Genomic DNA, 9203 nt, shown 5'->3' with positions numbered 1-9203 from the left:
AGCTACATATGCTGTCTCTTATCTGACTGTTCCCTTGGCAGGATCTCTTTACCCTGTCTTCCAAGGTCTTTCCCACATACCATTACAGTGACCAGAGGGTAGGGGAATGCCCACAATAAAGTGGACAATGAGATCTCAACCCTTGACCATGTCAGCAGTAAAATGTTCAGTGAAGCATGCCAAACCATATCCCTGGCCAAAAAAAAAAAAAGGATCAGAAGAAAGACATTACTTAAAAAAATCAAAGCAGCTGAAGAAGACTTTAATCCATTTCAGGTCTGAGTGGAGGATAAGATGAAGGTGACATCATGAAACACAGGAAAAAAAGAAGTGCTTACTGGGGCATATTCATATCGTGATCAGGAGCAGCTGAGAAGAAGTCCTTTCCCTCCACTTATGAGCAACCCAGAAGGCAGGGCAGAAGTATTTGAAGTAAAATAAAAAGAAACTAAGTGGAGTTTAACTTGCCAAGTCAAGTGTACCTGGAATCAGAGACTGAGCTCTAGAGCCTTGCTCTAAAACACTTGTCAACTTCCAGCTGTGTGAACATCAAATCTCAGAATTTCTCAGCTAGGAATTCTGGGAGTCGAAATCCACACATCTGGAAATGGACCTGGTTAGGAAACTTGCTCTAAACCAAAAGGATTACAGAAATTGACGTAACTGAAGATGATGTAAGGGCTAGTAGTGAAGTGCAATGCCCCTTTCTGGAATAACCATTTCTCTTTCTCTCTGTTGGCATTCCTGGGTATCCAACTTGCCTCAGGATTATCTTTGTCCTGTGCTGAATTGCCTAGAGCTCTCAACAGGTGTTACTCATACCATCCCAGTTTACCATGCATATATTTCCCCACCCCCTTGGGAAGCAGATGTTTCTTTGCTTCAGCTGCCCAATCTCAACATGTTGGGTGTTGCACACAGACTCCGTGGGGCCGGGTTCCACCAGAGCTTTTGCTGTCTCTGCTCCTCTGGGCACTGGCTTTAGTGGGGCAGGTATTACTATCCCTGGAAAAATTAAGTGTCCTAAACAGCTGAAAGAGGGATAAATTAGTTGTTACTAGGGTGGTAGCACTTGCTTTTTCAATTCTATTAAGAGCCTGTCTCCTTTCATAGGGACTCCAGGTGTCAGCCTCCTTGTGGGATTTCACCATGCTTTCCCATTGCTCCTCCGTTCTTCTTCATTCCACCAAAAACACCCACATCCCATATGAAAACAGAGAGATGGTTCCTTAGGAGACCTCAGAGTGGTTCTCTGAATGTTCCTTTGACTGGGTGCTCAACATACAGTATCTCCAGAACAACACGGAAGCCTGGACAAAGCCACTGCCAGCAATGGGCATCATTGAACCTTTGGTATTCCCTTATGTCAACAGCTCACGACTGCCAATATACCTCTGTGGTGATGGCTCCTGCTTGCCTCTGCCTAACACAACTCAGGGTTTAACTCTTCAAGTTCTCCCTCCTCCCCCAAACAGTTTTGCAACATCTGGGACTGAAGTACCCCACCTTCCCCACCAAATCAGTAGGCAAATCATTTGCATGCTGATAGGTGAACAAGCTCCTCCCTGCCCAAGTTTAAGTTTAAGACCACATCTTAACTGCACACTAATCCCTGCCCTTCACCTGACCAGTACCAGAGCACAAAAAGGGGTAGCCACTGAGTTTCTCTGACTAATTTCTACACCAAGCTCCCCAAAGCTCTGATTACATTCAGTCCCTTTCTATCTGAACCGCTTATCAGAGGACAGAGCACTTATGACCCACCAGACGTTGCTGAACACCAGCTGTCAGTATCCCTCACTGTTGGCTATGCCAGCTGAGGTTTCTGTGAAATAGGGTTCAGCAACACATGGAGTGCCATCACTGCTTCTCCTCTCAGATCTGAACTGTTAAATCCTAGAAGGGAATCCAATCAATCAATCCAATCAGATCAATCAGATTGCCACCTCAGCCTTCAGAGGAAAATAGGGGATTTGCTTCCAGCCTACGTATGTTCTTCTTTGGTACCTCTTTCCATTGCTGTAGTTGTGTTCCTCAGCCTGCACTTCTGCTTCTTTTTGCCTGGCTGGTTCTGGGTGCAGCTGGTAAGTGGAAGACTCCTCTTCTCCCTGCTAATTTCTGCAGAACTGTTTTTCACTCAGCACCCTTTTGTTGCTTTGTTTTCTCGGCACTTCATCTCTGGCCATGCTGATTGGCTGTTAGCTAAAGCCATCTTCTGGTTGATTGGATGCTGAAGGTGCTGTGGGTGTGGCTCTGCAAAACCACAAGAACAGGAAGGGACTATTCAATGCAAAGGATATGACTGGAAGGCTGGGATGGTCCATATGGGGCACGTGGTGGCTGAGCTGGTCTTCTGGAACTCTGGGCAGAGACAAGAAAAACAGGGAACCTTGGGGGCGGGGATGGGGAAATAGAATAATTCTAATGGATCCTGATGGAATAGAATAACTTATTAAATTTATGTGCCACCCAGAGTCACTGGGAGTGGGCAGCTTATACATTTAATATATCATCATCATCATCTTTATCATGGGTCTGAAACAAATTATTTTCTGTGCCAAGCTTTATGAATATGAGTAGAATGCAAGAGGAAGAAAGATTTTCCCATTCCTAGCACAAACGATTTTAAAATATTGCAATGTTTTAATATTTAAAACAATGAGAAGCCTAATATTTTGTGCTGTTGGCTAGGTAACAGTGCAGCCCCTTCCTAACAGTGCAATAGTTAGGAATACATCCTTGAGTGAGGGGGTGTTCCCAGTGACCTTTAAGGAGGCACTGGTACACTCCCTCCTCAAGAAGCCATTGTTGGACCCTACTGTGCTGGACAATTTTCGTCCAGTCTCTCACCTCCCTTTTTTGGGGAAGGTGGTTGAGAAGGTGGTGGCGTTGCAACTCCAGAGGATTCTGGATGAAACGGATTATCTGGACCCCTTTCAGTCAGGTTTCAGGCCAGGATATGGGACAGAAACTGCATTGGTCGCACTTATGGATGATCTCTGGTGGGAGTGGGATGGGGAGAGTGCATCCATCTTTGCTCTTCTTGACCTCTCAGCAGCTTTTGATACCATCAACCAAGGTATCCTTTTGGGATGGCTCAGGGAGTTGGGGATGAGCAGCGTAGTTCTGTGCTGGTTCACCTCCTTCCTCCAGGGCTGATCCCAATCGGTGGTGATAGGAGAGGAGAGATCTAACCCTCGGACCCTCCATTGTGAGGTGCCGCAGGGTTCAGTTCTCTCTCCTCTCTTATTTAACATCTACATGAAACCACTGGGTGAGATCATCCGTCACCACGGGATGAGGTATCATCAGTATGCCGATGATACCCAATTATACATCTCCATCCCGGGTGAGGTAAGTGATGCAGTGACTGCCCTTTCTCAGTGCCTGGGGGCTGTGGGGGCCTGGATGGGGAACAAGAGGCTTCAGCTGAACCCTGGTAAGATAGAGTGGCTGTGGATTGACGGTGCCTCGCCTTCCGGGAAATTGTCATCTTTAGTTCTGGATGGGGTTGCACTGCCCCAGAGAGACTCAATGCGTAATCTGGGGGTTCTCCTGGACTCATGACTCCTGCTTGAAGAGCAGGTGGCAGTCGTGGCCAGGAGGGCCTTTGCGCAACTCCGGGTTGTGTGCCAGTTATACCTGTTCCAAGAACGAGAGGCCCTCTGAACAGTCACTCATGCCCTGGTCATCTCCCATACTGCAATGCGCTCTACATGAGGCTACCCTTGAAGAGTATCCAGAAGCTTCAGCTGGTCCAGAATGCAGCCATGCGGGCCATTTTTGGTGCCCCTAGGTCAGCACATATAACACCCTTGCTGCGCGAGCTGTACTGGGTGCCAGTTTGCTTCCGGGTCCAATTCAAGGTGTTGGTTATCACCTTTAAAGCCCTACATGGCATGGAGCCAGGTTACCTGAGGGACCGTCTCATCCCCATTACATCAGCCCACCCCACCCGATCATCCAGAGAGGGCATGTTGCAGACCCCGTCCGTAAGAGAATTTCATCTGGCGGGGTCCAGGAAACAGGCCTTCTCTGTAGTGGCCCCCATCCTTTGGAACATCTTGCCCCCGGAGGTGAGGCAGGTCCCTTCACTCCAGACCTTCTGGAAGGCCCTGAAGACTTGGTTCTGCTGGCTTGCCTGGGGCAGGACAGCGGGTATCTATTCTTGGGGGTGGCTCGCACCCTAGGGGCCCTCCCACCAGCTCGTACTTTTATACCCTCTTGGATTTTATAGGTATTTATTGCATTTCATAATAATTGTTATGTGTTTGGTTTTATGAGATTTTAACTTTTAGGATTATAGTTGGATTTTATTGTAAACCATCCAGAATCCCTCTTTTGTGGGAGATGGATGGTAATTAAATTTGAATAATAAATAGATAGATAGATAGATAGATAGATAGATAGATAGATAGATAGAGCCATGGGAATCACTCTCTCTGGCACTTACTCTGATGCTCAACCTTCCACTCTTCTCCTTTCTCAGCCACAGGAAGGCTGGTGTTCTGGAGAAGACACTCCCTCTTCGTATGTGGAGATACTTGTTTTGTTTTTTCAGAAACTGAAGTGAGCTATGATCTTGAAACACCATGCTCCTTTCATAATCCTGCAGATGACACAGGAATCCTGTCTGCCCAACCACAATTATTATCCCTTTGTACTTCTGAAAATGATTATATGAAACAAAGATGTCATCTTTGAAATAAGAGTATTTTAGAGTTTATATATTTGAACACAGCTCTTAATTGAGCATCCTGTGCTGGAGGGAACAGGTATCACTGGAACACCTTTGGCACATTTACTGTGGTGCAGCTACATGTGCAGCCAGAAGACTCTGCCTTGTGAGTCATTCAGGAACGAGGTCTTTGAATGCCTATGACACCGCCATCCAAGACTATCTGTAAATTGGAGCACCATGAGCTTCTGCCACAGAACAGACTATTAGGCAACTCAAATGGACTTGTTCTGCTGTAGGATACATGCAGAATTGCAATGTCTTTACCATTCCATTTTTATTTTTATGAAGATGAATGTATCAACAAACCAGATCAGTGGAAAGATGGTTAATATAGACTGTCAGGCTTAGTTCTTAATAAAACAAAGATGAAATCTTTCAAGACTCTTTCCTCAGAATGATCAAAACCATCTCATTGCTTTCAATATCTTCAAATAAGCAGCATAGTTCACGCATAATCTTTTCTTTAGAAGGATGGCAGACTAGGCTGTGGGAATATGCATCAGTATCAAAAATAATGCATATTTGAAAAACAAGCCAGGTACAGAATTTAACTTAACATAGAATCTGTTTATGGATTATTATTCTGCACATGGACTTGCACAACATCCAAGGTTTGGGCTTCTCCTAATCTAAAGGTTTAAAACATTACATCTTGTCTGATTTGTTACAATAAAGACAGACCTTCTTAGTTAGATATAAGGTCTATGTCTATCTAAGTTAAGTTAGAATAATTTATAGCATAGATAAGGTAATCTAAGATGTGTTAATGTTCATTCTCACTGATGATTCCTATTACATTGGCATGTTTGTTAATTATGAACATAAATTTGATTTTAATAAGGGTTCTGAAGTGCTAAATTGATGTAAGGCCACTTTTATATGTAGTATTAATCTGCATATCCATCTCCATTTCACCCACCAGGTCCATTCCACTGGTGAATGGATATAATTAGATATAATCTAAGGTGGTAAAATGTACCCACCACAAAGGTTAAAGGATGTTGCTATGCTATGCTATGCTATGCTATGCTATGCTATGCTATGCTATGCTATGCTATGCTATGCTATGCTATGGATCTATATAGCTGCCCTCACACAAATTGCAATTCTGGGTGGTGAACATAGGATTAAAAAACCAACACAAGAGAAGAACGCAATAAGAACAATAATAATGCAGTGGTGACACACTGATGCCCAAAGATAATCTAATCTAACTCAGATAACCGTCACATGAACCAACAATGGGATCACCCAAACTCCAAACCTCATACCCAGGGAGCATCTAGGTCTTCAAGGATTTATAAAATGCTCGCAGGGTTAGGGTGGGGGCCAAGCAGATCTTAGGGGGAAGGAGTTCCAAAGGGCAGGTGCTGCGCTGGAGAAGGCACGTTTCCTGGGTACTATGACACTGTTTAATAAAGGGGACCGGGAGCATGCCCATCCTGCTCAGTCTAGTGGATGGGCAGAACCAGTTGGAGAAATACGATAAGCTAGCCCCACACTACAGAGGGCTTTATGAATGTATCCAACACCTTGAATTGCACCTGGAAATTTGTTGGGAGTCAGAGAAGCTCACGGAGCAGCAGTGTGACATGGGCATGCTGAGGTATAAAGACGTGCTGACCCATGATACATGCGAATTGCTCCTTGTATTCATTCCCAAAGTAGAATAGCCCTGAGGACAACCAACACCTGTGAATACTGAACTACTCCTGTTCTTATACTCTTTCCGCAAATACAGGTTTTCCATAGTTTGGGAAGAGACAAAGAGCTGCAGAGGAAATGACAATGGTTGAATGTTGATATTGTTGAATACCCATTAACCACGAGTGAAGAAAGTAATGGCAATTCTACACTAAAAGCCTAATATGGAAGTGTCCCTCTTTTCTAGACAATCTGGAAAAGGTTACTCTGTAAAACATTTGTTATTCCAAGCAAGATTCATCCAGACCTTAATAGCAAACACAAGATGGGGTGACCAATACTGGTTCATCCTTTTCCTTTCTTCCTCTTCGCCAGTTTCTAGCTACTGAGAGAGAGAGACAGACAACCTGATACCCTGCAGAAGTTTTGGACTGCCGTCCCAATAGTCTCTTGCCTTTGGGCATCCTGGCTGTGACTGATGATACCCCAAACTCTCTGAGGACATTGGAGTTGGCTAACGTATTACCAGCTGCTACTGTACTAATTAGCACAGAGGAATCACTATGTAGCTGAATCTCTTCAGGATACAAATTAGTACTGTAGGTAGGTCTTAATGCTCAAATTAAAGAACTCACATTCCATAATGAAAGAGTGGGTTAGTTCTGAAACATCTTTAGCATCCATCCCAATGCAAGTATGTTAATATAATATAATATAATATAATATAATATAATATAATATAATATAATATAATATAATATAATATATAGTTTATTTTAAGACTTGTAGGTAGGAACTCCTCTATTCTATTGGATTCTGAAAGCTGTTTAGATAGATGAATACTCTTTGGGAGATAGAAGCTGGTTATCAGTAGTTCCTTATCTTTTTGCAATTGTCTTCCACACTTTACCCCATATAAATAAATCACAAGCTGTAATGAACATTTACAGTGTAAATATGAAGGGCATGGTGAAGATGACAGATTCCCACTGCATACGGTGTATATACAGATAGTAGGGCTGAACAAAGAGACTTAGAATCCATGCCTGAAATTATGGCCATTGCGGGGCCCCCACGAATGCAAATGGCTTTTCATCCATTCAATGTGACTTTCCATTATTTCTTTTCTTACTTTGAAAGATCTGCATCTGTATATATGTACTTCGTATGGTTGTGTGATGGGGCTGTTCTCATGAGATTTAGCACCTAGATGTGGTGGGAGGCCTCAGGCACTTGAATGACCCTGAGAGTGGTGTTAGTGAAGGTGGAGGTTCCTGGCAGGGTCACATTTGCTGGACAGGACCAGAGGGGAGGGACGGAGATAAGAGTAATTATCTGTGGGAGCAGTGGGGGGGGCGGCAGATGGAACTCTGCAGGTGTGAGGAAAGCCAGGCTACCTAGCAGGAGGAACCTCAGAACTTCAAAAACAGAGGAAGGCAGTGGCAAATCACATTTATGTTACTGTCAAGAACACAATATGGACTTGACAGAAATATTTAAACAATTTTGGATTTTAGAGGACGACACTCACAAGATGGTCACATCAAAGCATTTGCAAGTCTGTCACGGGTGGTGCCAGAACTGAAAGCAGAGATCTTCATTTTACCAACAGTTACAACATTACATACAATTTCAACATGCTACATGGGAAGCATGAGACAAGGAAAAAATTAAATTGTCAAAGAGTGGATGCTGTATAAATAAGTATATTTAGGTGGACTGGAGCAGACACTTTAACCAAATAATCGTATGGTTCAGAGGATGACACCAAATAAAGGAATGGAGTGGGTAGCAATGAGACTCATCAAGGACATTGAAAAATATGTGTTTGGCTATATCCCAATAAACAACACACAGCCTATTAGAATTAGTGGATATTCGGTGAACCTCAGTGTAATAAAAATGTATGCACTTACCACAATTGTAGAAAATACACTGGTGAAGAACACTGAAGAATTCTATGGCAAATTGCAAGAAGTGCTAAATGCATTTAGAAAGGATGCAGTAAGACCAAAGCCAAAATTGGAGAAATGGAGAAATGTGAAATTACAGGAAGAGTTGGATTCAAAAGTGAGATATGGTAAGCAACAGACCAGCTATTAAGCAGAAAAGCACAGATACAGATGAAATACCCATTCAATTGCTTAAAGATGAAGGGGAAGAGGTAGTTAAAGTGCTAACAGTTCTATATCAATAAATATGGAATAAATCTGTGTGCCTGAGAGATTGAAAAAGATTGGTTTATATACCTATGTTATAAAAGGGAGCTACAAAAGAATGTGCAAATTGCTGAACCATTGCATTGGTTACGCACAGAAACCAAGTTTGAATGAAGAACATGAAGAAGAATAGAGCCATAGTTAGGAAAAACAATGCTAAATAAGCAGACAGGTTTCAGCAAAGGTTTCAGCAAAGGCAAGGAGACATGAGTTGAGATAGCTAACATAAAATGCACAATGAAGAGACCAATAGAATTTAAGAAGGAGTTTAACCTTTTGTTATACTTTGCTTTATTGACTGTAATAATTGCCTTTGACTATGTGGATCTTGCTAGAATGTGGAATATGTTGAAGCTAATACATGTGTGTGTGGCTTCAGCAAAGGATCGTTACCTTGTCGTGGTGCTGGAGCTTGAGCACCTCAATGATGCCATGAGCTAAACCGTGAAGAGCCACCCAAGATAGGAAGGTCATGACAGAGAGGTCAGACTAAATGCGATCCCTCGGGAAGGTAATGGCAACCCACCCCAGTATTCTTGCCATGAAAACTAAATGGATCAGTACAACCAGAGATATGTCGGTATACCATCGGAAGATGA

The sequence above is a fragment of the Candoia aspera genome, chromosome 1 (genome assembly GCF_035149785.1).
Source record: "Candoia aspera isolate rCanAsp1 chromosome 1, rCanAsp1.hap2, whole genome shotgun sequence".
Taxonomy (NCBI): Eukaryota; Metazoa; Chordata; class Lepidosauria; order Squamata; family Boidae; genus Candoia; species Candoia aspera.
The sequence above is the reverse complement of the archived record's forward strand: the minus strand, read 5'-3'. Positions refer to the sequence as shown.